This window comes from Camarhynchus parvulus, chromosome 14 (genome assembly GCF_901933205.1).
Source record: "Camarhynchus parvulus chromosome 14, STF_HiC, whole genome shotgun sequence".
Taxonomy (NCBI): domain Eukaryota; kingdom Metazoa; phylum Chordata; class Aves; order Passeriformes; family Thraupidae; genus Camarhynchus; species Camarhynchus parvulus.
The window spans coordinates 6,064,952-6,073,801 of NC_044584.1; the positions used below are offsets into that span (position 1 = coordinate 6,064,952).

Sequence of the window (8,850 nt, forward strand, 5' to 3'; positions counted from 1 at the left end):
GTCCCACTCAGAGGGGTGGCACTGCTGGTGGCCATGCCACCACCACTGCAGTGAGGTCTTGGGTAGTACCTGGCAGCAGCAAGACCACGACACTCAGGGGCTGCCTTGGTGCCACCACCATGGAGCTGTGCTTGAGGTGGATTTTCTGAGAAGAAAAGTCTGCTTTTCCACCCAAAATCTGCCTCGAGGCCATTGCAAGGCCAAGTGTTGGTGCAGCAAAATGTCTTGGTGGGACAATGGGGGAACAGCCAGCATTGAGTGGGCGAGGGGAGGGCAGATGGCGGTGGAGCTGCTTGCTCTTCCCATGGGGAGCCAGGCAGCTGCAGCCCCTCAGAGCAGGGCTAGCTGCCACGGAGAGAGAGCTCCCACCAAAATCCAGCAGGTCCCAGCTCTCCCCCTCAAAGCTCGAGCCTCCCTCTGCCACCCCCTCTCCTCAGCTGCTGCCCCCGCCACGGCCGAGCCGTCTGCCACCACGAAATGTGCCCACTGGGAGAAAGACACAGAGGAAGGCACCAGAGCACTCTAATTCCCCACCACACACCTCACCTGCCTCTTCCCCAGCTCCTGCCCTGCTGCCTTCCCACCATATGCAGCTGGCGGCCATGCTCAGGCCTTCCCTCCCTGCTGAGCCTGAAACATGGCGGGCTTGGGGGGATGCTTCATTTGGGGCAGCTGGTGCTGGCCTGCTGGCTAAAAACACGTCCCACACGCTGGGTTTCTAACCCCAAAACCCCACAGGTGCTGTAGACACCAAGAGGAAATTTCTGTGGTGGAAGTGGGAGGCTGAGTGACCCCCCACCCGGCAGCTCTGCCATCGGCTTCACTCCAGGAGAAACAGTCTCCAAGTTGTTTCACAAAATAAACAGCGGTGGCTGGAAGGAGAGGAGCAGGACAGGGGTATCGGGGAGATAACGAGGGGCTGGGCAGGGACGGTTGTGGAGCTGGGGTGCCCGGATGGGAAGGAAGTGGTTGTTGTGGGAGTAACGTCAGGAAGAGCCTCGGCTGGGGCCCGGGAGGGCAGGGAGAGGGGAGATCTGAGTTCATGGCACGGCTCCAAGGGAGATGAGCCAAGAGAAGAGTCCTGTGTGGGGACAGGGGGGATCTGTGTGGGGACAGGGAGGGAGGGATCCAGTGTGGGGACAGGAAAGGGTCAGGTGTGAGGATGGTAAAAAGCCCATTGTGGGGATGGTGAAGGGTTCAGTGAGGGAACAGGGAATGGTCCAGTGAGGGGACAAAAAATGGTCCAGTGTGGAAATGGGGAAAGGTCTGGTGTGGAGACAGAGAATGGGGTGACAGCAAAGAGTGCAGTGTGGGGATGAGGAAGGTGTGAGCATCCACTTGGGCAGAGGTGTGCTGGAAGACACCTATCCTGGGAGAACAACCGACACCAAAATCCTGCTGGATCTGGTTTACTCCCCTTCCAAAGCCATTTCTAATAAAGGCTGTTTTATTATTTTTTTAACCCCCCTCTGGTGAATAAAAGCAAAACAAATAACCCCAGGCAGCCAGGCTGGGTGATGAGCAGCAGAGGGCTGGTGATAACAGGCACCTTCATACCTGTGCCCCCTTACCCACAGCCTTCCCACCTGGAGCTCCCAAGCTCCCAGCTCCGTGGCTCTCACCAGCCCAACAATCCCAGCCCAGCTAGGGGATATGGGAGGGCAGACAGCAGCGAGCTGCTTTAGGGAAATCCAGTTTGGAGCCAAGTCAATGCATGCAGAGTCATTAATCTAGGTCTGGTGCCAATAGGGATGGCTTTGCATTAGCCGGGCCCCTTTGTAGTTCAGACAATCAGTTGCATTCAACCAGCGCAAGATAACGCTGCAGAAAGCTGAGACCATCGCAGCTCATTCCTCCTGTAAGGGGCGGGGGGAGAGGATTTACAGGCAAAATAGCATTGCATTAATGGGACTGCTCAGTATTCTGCACAGGCGCTGGCGGATAATGTCTTTGCAAACTAACTGCAATAAATTAATTAAATTAATCTACTATGCCGTGCTTGTCCCCACCCAACATCAAATTCAAGGATGATCAGGGCTTGCCTTATCCTCCATAGCCTACGAAAGAATCTGATCTCACTTGCTCCAGAGTTTCTGAGGCACTGAATTGCAAAGTACCACCTGCCTCACTAAACTAATCACCAGCCTGGTGGTTTAGATCACATCAGTTTTACATGTAATTAAGACTGTCCAGGAGGGCATGCAGCTGCTTACATGGTCGTTCCCTCTTATACAGCAACGTGCCTCCTGCTCAGATAGGTGCAATTAAACAAGCCTGTTCACAGTCATTAAGCATTAATGCACCTCATTAGCATAAGAACTGGAAGAAGCTTTGATGCAGGGAACCCCGCAGGAGAAGGAGATAGAGAGAGATGTACATACAGACAGGAAGGCGAAGGGCTGGGCCACCACCTTCTCGTGGCCCCGACCAACCATTCCAGCTCCATTTCTCCAAAGCAATGAGCCATGCCGTGCCCTCCTCCCCAGAAATGGGTCTGGGTTATCTTTCTCTCCCCCTCCCCCTCTTTCTAAATTATGCTGGTGGAAAGGAAAAAAAAAAACCCACCACACCAAACTGTTGGGATATTAACCTAGCGAATCCATTAATAAGCTGAACTCTCTGTTGGCTTTGACACAGCACACTAAAGCTTTAAAGAGACAGGGCCCCAGACACTGGAGATAGGGGCAGAGACAACAGTACTAACAAAGAGCCACTGTTGCCACGGCCGTGGCCATCTCGGGTAGGTCCAGCTGTCTTTGGTGTTCTGTTTTCCAGACACAAAGAGCAGACTGAACCGTTTTGGTCTGAATGGCTTTCATTTGATGGTAGAGAAAATGAGAGGGAAGAAAGAAGCTAAGTAAAGTGTCCAGGAGAGAAGAAAAAAAAAACACAGGAGAGGGAAAAAAAGAGCATGGTGTGCTGCAGGTCTCCAGTGAGAAAGGCTGCATCTCCCCCGAGCACAAAATGGGGCTGTCTCAGGGAGCAAAGTGAAGATGACATGGTGATTTTGGAGCAGGATGGAAGCGAGGATCCAGGATGCACACTCCAGGGGAGCTGGGATGAATGCTGCCTGTGCCTCACCTGCTTGCCCAATGCTTTGTACAGCAGTGCACTCAGCACTGCCAGACCACAGACTGCAAACAGCTTGTCTAGCTGGGGTTTAATCTCAAGGGAACAACCTGTGTTTGTACAGTTCCTGGCCCTCTGGGCTCAGAGCCTGTTAGGAGCCTCTAGCCTGGACCAGGAGCGTTATCACACAGAGCCTCAGCAGCTTCACTGTCACCATGGCGAGAAATGGGCTCGCACGAGGACATGAATCAGCTGGAAAAAGTGAATCTCCAAGTGAAATGTCTTCAAGGAACCACCACATGCCACCATGGAGCCGCTCCAAACCCACACCTCAGCCCAAACTGTATCCCAAGGCACAAATAACCCCTCTGCTGCAGCCTCAAGATGTCCACGTCATGCCCTTGCATCTCTACCTTGCATCCCATAAGCTTGAAAAACAGGCCTGAAACATCCATTCCAGGGTCCCCTATTATAAAGCACAGCTCTGAAAGCCAGAAATGGAAGCTGAGACCGGATAAATCAGTACCTACCCACTGGAGAGCCACACGGGCTCGTCCCTACAATGCGCTCTCTGGCCTCCATCTAGTCCAGCTCGTAAGTGATAAAAGCGTCCACGACTGCAGCTCTCATCTGGGAAGAAGAACAAACAACCCAAGTAGATCTTACCACTGGGAAATGGTTTCTAAGGGTCTCCAGAGATATCCTCTTTCCTACGCTCATTCCATTAGTGCTGTGCATGCTCCATTGTCCCAGTCTCTCCCTCCTTAGTGGTTACATCCTACAAACACAAACAGATTTCAAATCCCCCGTAGCTCTTTGGCCCATGATGATAATAATTTTCCCTCCTTGAGCACCTTTTATCTAGAGATCTGGAAGCATCTCTCTGGCATTAATAGCTATTAGCTTCTCCACCATCGTGCAACACGGGGTGAGCACTGTCACATCTCACAGCTGAGGGGAATTCGGGCATGGCACAATTAGGAATTCACTCCTGCCAAGCGGTGCATCCTCTTGTGCCCAATCAGTGGCACAGGGATGGTGGTGCTCGGTCCCTGGATGAATCTGGCTAAATCCTAAAAGATTTGCCAACAGCGTCAGCAAGAGGAAGAGATCCCAGGTTTGTGCCTGAGTCACCAAACCCTCTGTTTTCCCTTCTGCGCCTAGAGAAGTCAACGGGAAGTCTCCCATGGATGGTAATGGGAAATTCAGGCTTTTTGAGTCAGTAAACAGCTTTTTTTTGAGGAGGGGGGGAGGTTTGGGCAAAGAGGCATTTACTGCACAGTCATTTTGATAAACCAAGGAGCCGAGCTTTTACCCAGCAACAGGCTGGGAGAATGACTGATGGAGACCATGACCCCAGTGAACCACAGCCTTGCTCCCCCAGTCCCTTCCCATTTGCCTTTTGTGATTACAATTAGCACTGGGGGCTGGCAGGTGGGGGAAAATGAAATAAAATAAACTAGAAGCCCCCCCTGCCCCGCTGCCAGCCCCTCATTGTCTGCAGAGGCTGGCTGGGGCTCTGCACACTGCAGTCCTCTGCCCATTGTACTGCTGAGAACATGCGAACAGACGCTCTCGGGCGATGGGTTTTATTGAACGCAACTTCAATGGCAAATGGAGAGAGAAAGGGGGGGGGGAAGGAAAGGGAAAAAAAAAAAGCCTTGAAAATCCATGCCAAAAAAAAAGAGGTGGGGAGGGTGTTTTTTAATGCAATCAATGGCTCCTTCCTATAACTCTGCCTGTTGTGAGGAAATTTCTTTCCAGTAGCAGCCAGCAGCAGTCCCAAGGCTGTGACATTGCTGTAACGCTTGGAGCTCAGCTCTCTATCTCTGGCAGCAGCCCCGTCTTTTTGTCATTATTGGCTGTGATTGCAGGGGGTGCACGCCAGCTCGCCGAGTGCTGAGATATTGCTGCCTTCCCCTCCCTCTGGACAACCTGCCCTCAGAGAGGAGTTTGGGGAGGGGATGAGGGTGAAACAGGGAGCTGAATTCTCCCTGCCTCCCCTGAGTACGCTCTGATCCAAGCCCACATGGATAGGTAGAGGTCCCCAAGGCCCTTTTCGGAAAGCTCATTAGGAAAGTAGTGACAGATGCATTAGCTATTAAAAAAAGGCGGGGGGAGAAGCTATCATAGAACTTTAAAAAAAAGCAGCAGCAGCCGCCCGACAGTTTTATTGCTGTCAGATCCTTTTTTTTGTGGGCACGTTGCAAAGCAGGAGAGGTTTGGGTAAATATCTGACGCACGCACGCACTTCCCATGCTCTGGGCTGTCTGTCAATAATCCAGCCGGGGTATTTCTCACACCCTCAGGAGGCATCTGCCAGCTCTGCCTATTGCCACTGCAGCTACTCACCCTTCCCATCCACCCCCAGCACCTCCTGGAGAAGAGGTTTTTGGAACAGGCATGTCTGGCTGCATGCAAAGCTGCGGGAAGAACCTGCCAGGATGCCACAGGGGGTGAAAAAAAACGGGCATCAGCTGCTGCCATCTCTGACTCCGAGCTCCAGCCTGGGGAAGACAGGTCTTGGCATGAGATGTTCCCTCCTGATCTAAGCAGAGGCTGCTGAGATGGAGATTGAGTCCGGCATGCCGGGACCTGCTGTCCCTGCAAGCTCCAGCAATGCTCTCCATGGAAGGACAGAACAGGGAATATTGTGCAATGGACACTCAGGCCTCTGTCCATGTCCCACACCCCACACCACAGCCCAGAGCCCTTGGAGTTTAGGGAACAGGTGTACACACATCACTGGGAGGAGCTGCTTCCCTGCTCCCAGGATGAGTGACACATCCGGCAGCAGCTGGAAGCCACAAAGCCCCATGTAGGACCAGGCATGAGGAAGGTGGGAAATGCTGGGTACTGGATGAAGATGCTCAGGATGGAGGTCTGGGCTGGCGAGCTGTGGTGGGCAGAGGGGCAGATGATGGGGGGGATGAGGCAGGATGATGGCATGGGTTTTGTCCCTCCCCATCCTATGAACCAAAACAGCCACCACTGCTCTTACACCTGTGTGAAGAGCAGAGCCCAGGTAGTAACAGAAGAACAACAGATGTTGCACCTGCATGACGGCTCCCGAACGGCGCCAGACGAGCTGGAATTCACTTCTGAGCCACAACAGCAAAGCTCTTCCCACAGACAGCAGTGGGAAGCAGGGATCAAAACATCACTTCCACAGACACATCCCAACAGTGGGTCCTGCCTCCACACACTGCATTTTCCACAGACCATCCTCACCACTATGAGACAGTCAAGGCAAACGTGTCCCGTCCAAGACCTCAGCATCCCTCAAAAAGGGGGCACAGCTATTTCAAAAGGAACTGTGGGGGTACCAGAAGCAGCCATCAATCTGTGTCCCCCAGCCTCACCTCCTGCCACCTTCCAACCACAGCCAGGAGGCAGAAAAGGCAGAAACCTTGCTGGAGGAAAACAGCAGCAGCAGCAACCGTCCCCCTCGGTCGGGTTTTAAATGGCTCTCAGATCCCTTCAAACAAATCTAAATGCACCGATCCTATTGTGTGCATAAATCTTTGCACCGGGGCCTGCACGCCTCCACACTATTGATAAAGAGAAACGAGTCTTAAATATTTAATGAGCGAATAAACCCGTTAAGAGGATATGATTAACTGCACGCCACGGCTCTGCATTTAAGGTGTCCCTGCTGTACCTTTAGAGGGGTTTTATTTTTAAGGGAAATCGGCAGCAGCAGCTGGTGGAAGCGAGCAGCCGGGCTGTGCGGGTGCTGCACCAACGCGAACGCCGGCACAACGCTCCATTCCAGAGGCATAAATATGCCACAGGAGCCCAGGCTGCTCAGGGGGGGCTGTATTGACTCAGCCCGATGGCAGGGAGGGCAGAAAACAGAGCCAAGGAGGTTTGAGGTTTTAGGTGAGGTGGCAGGAGCCAGGCTGTCGGTTAGAGAAGCCACGTGAACTCTGCACCTTTCCGTCTCGCCTGGCAGCGAGGGGGCTGCTGGGGGGGATCAGGAGACCTTGGAGCTATTTCCAGCTGAACCACGGAGCTGGAGTGTGACCTTGGGCAAGTCACTTACAGTCACTCCCTGCCTGGAGTCGAGCTCTGTGAGAGGCAACTGGAGTCCTGCCTGCTGAGGGTGCAGATCGAGGCAGTGTGGGGTGCCAGGATGGTTGAACCTTCCTTTTCTCCACCTGCACCGAGCTGGGAGCAGCCTGAGCACGGGGCTGGAGCACTGAGGGCTGGGGTACAACACACCAGCCAGCCCACAGGATGTTTCTCAGGCACACAGAGAGCAGCTGATGGAAGATTTTATGAAACCAAGTGCTATAAATGTCCCCTTGCTATGTGACTTTTTAAGTTTCCAAATTATTTTGATCATTATTTTTACCAGAGTGAGGTGAATAATATACAACAAACCACCGTGAATCATCACTCCAGTTTTTAGATATGTTAAATTTAGCTGTTTTGGTGCCACCTTTTTGTTTATATTCTCCAAGTGTTTCTTCCCAACAAGTTACCGGCAGGGATTTTTAGCCACGAAGGAGAAGAAAAAAAAAAAGTGAGACAGACTGTTAATTTCTGTTAATTTTAAGCATCAACAAAAGATATTGAAAGAAAGTAGATTTCAAATTCTTAATTGCAACAGTTTCCCTCCCCAAATCTCAAGTCTAAAAATTAAGCCTGCCCAATCGGGAAGCCAAAATCCATCATGTGATGTGAGATCCCAATTAAAACGACTCTCATTCCTGAGACCAAGTATTCACAAAAGAGCAAAGACCGCGAATTATTTGCAGAAATTATCTGGAGAACAATTTTGAATAATGAATACGATGGGGGAAATCGCAGTCACTCGGAATACTTAATGCAACTACAAAAAAAAAAAAAATCACCAACAATTTGCGAACAGAGAAGAGGTGAAACGTGTGGAATAGATCATTTAGCACAGCCCTGCCACCACCAGTGACTACTCCAAATGACCAAAGCCCCTGCCTGGCTGTAAATGCTGCAGGAATTAGCGATAGAGACTGATGGACAGATGGAAGTCATGCTTGGAGATACACCTAATCAAAGAGGCTGTGCCACCACAGCCAGCACGCCCGTGACCTGCTAAAATCAGGGTGAAAGAACTCGGGAAGCAGGATGTTCCAAGCAGCCCCAGGCAGGAGGAAGGGATGCTCCGGGTGAGGCAGCCGAGCGGAGAGCAGCTGCAGAGGAAGAGGAGTCCTGACACATGCTGGCCAAATCCCAAGAGGCACAAGCACAGAGAACACCAAGGACGAGCTTCTGTGTGATTGTGGCTGGGGGAAGGGGTGGGAAATATCCTGGGGAAGGAGAGGTTCCAGGCAGGTGTGGATCAAACAGGGGTGGATGCTGCATCACCAAATGCTGGCTCTGCCATGGGAAATATCATCCCATCAGCCAGGGACTGTGAGTATCCCTGGGTGTCCCCAGGGTCTGAAGCTGAGAGTTGGGGATCCAGCAGAACCCACTCTGCTTCTGCCACCTTCCTTCAAATGCTGGGCTGAGCCAAACCCTGGCCTCACACTGAGAGCTGCTCCCATGGCCATGCTCAGAGCAAGAAACAGGAATCTGCTGAAAACTGAATGGTCTTTCTTGCCCAGGAGCCAAAATCTGCCTCTTTGTTAGATTTACTTTGTCACAGCACAAGTTTTGCATTTCACCTACCAGCAATGGAGGCCAAAATCTCACCACTGCCTGTAGAGTCCAGCTGGGAGCAAGGATCTGAAGGGAGAAGGCAGGGAGAATCTGGAGGGCAGGAGCAGGCAAAGGAGAAAGGGTTTTGGAGGACCA

The 8,850-nt window shown here is 52.1% G+C and overlaps 1 protein-coding gene across 1 annotated transcript in view; it reads right to left on the minus strand.

Annotated features, from left to right (window-relative positions):
- Positions 1 to 3,717, minus strand: part of RAI1 (retinoic acid induced 1) — a 61,342-nt gene extending 57,625 nt beyond the window's left edge. Inside the window, 1 exon segment of the mRNA XM_030957932.1 lies at positions 3,600 to 3,717. The gene's annotated coding sequence lies outside the window, so the exon portion shown is untranslated.
- Between the last annotated feature and the right edge of the window lie 5,133 nt (positions 3,718 to 8,850).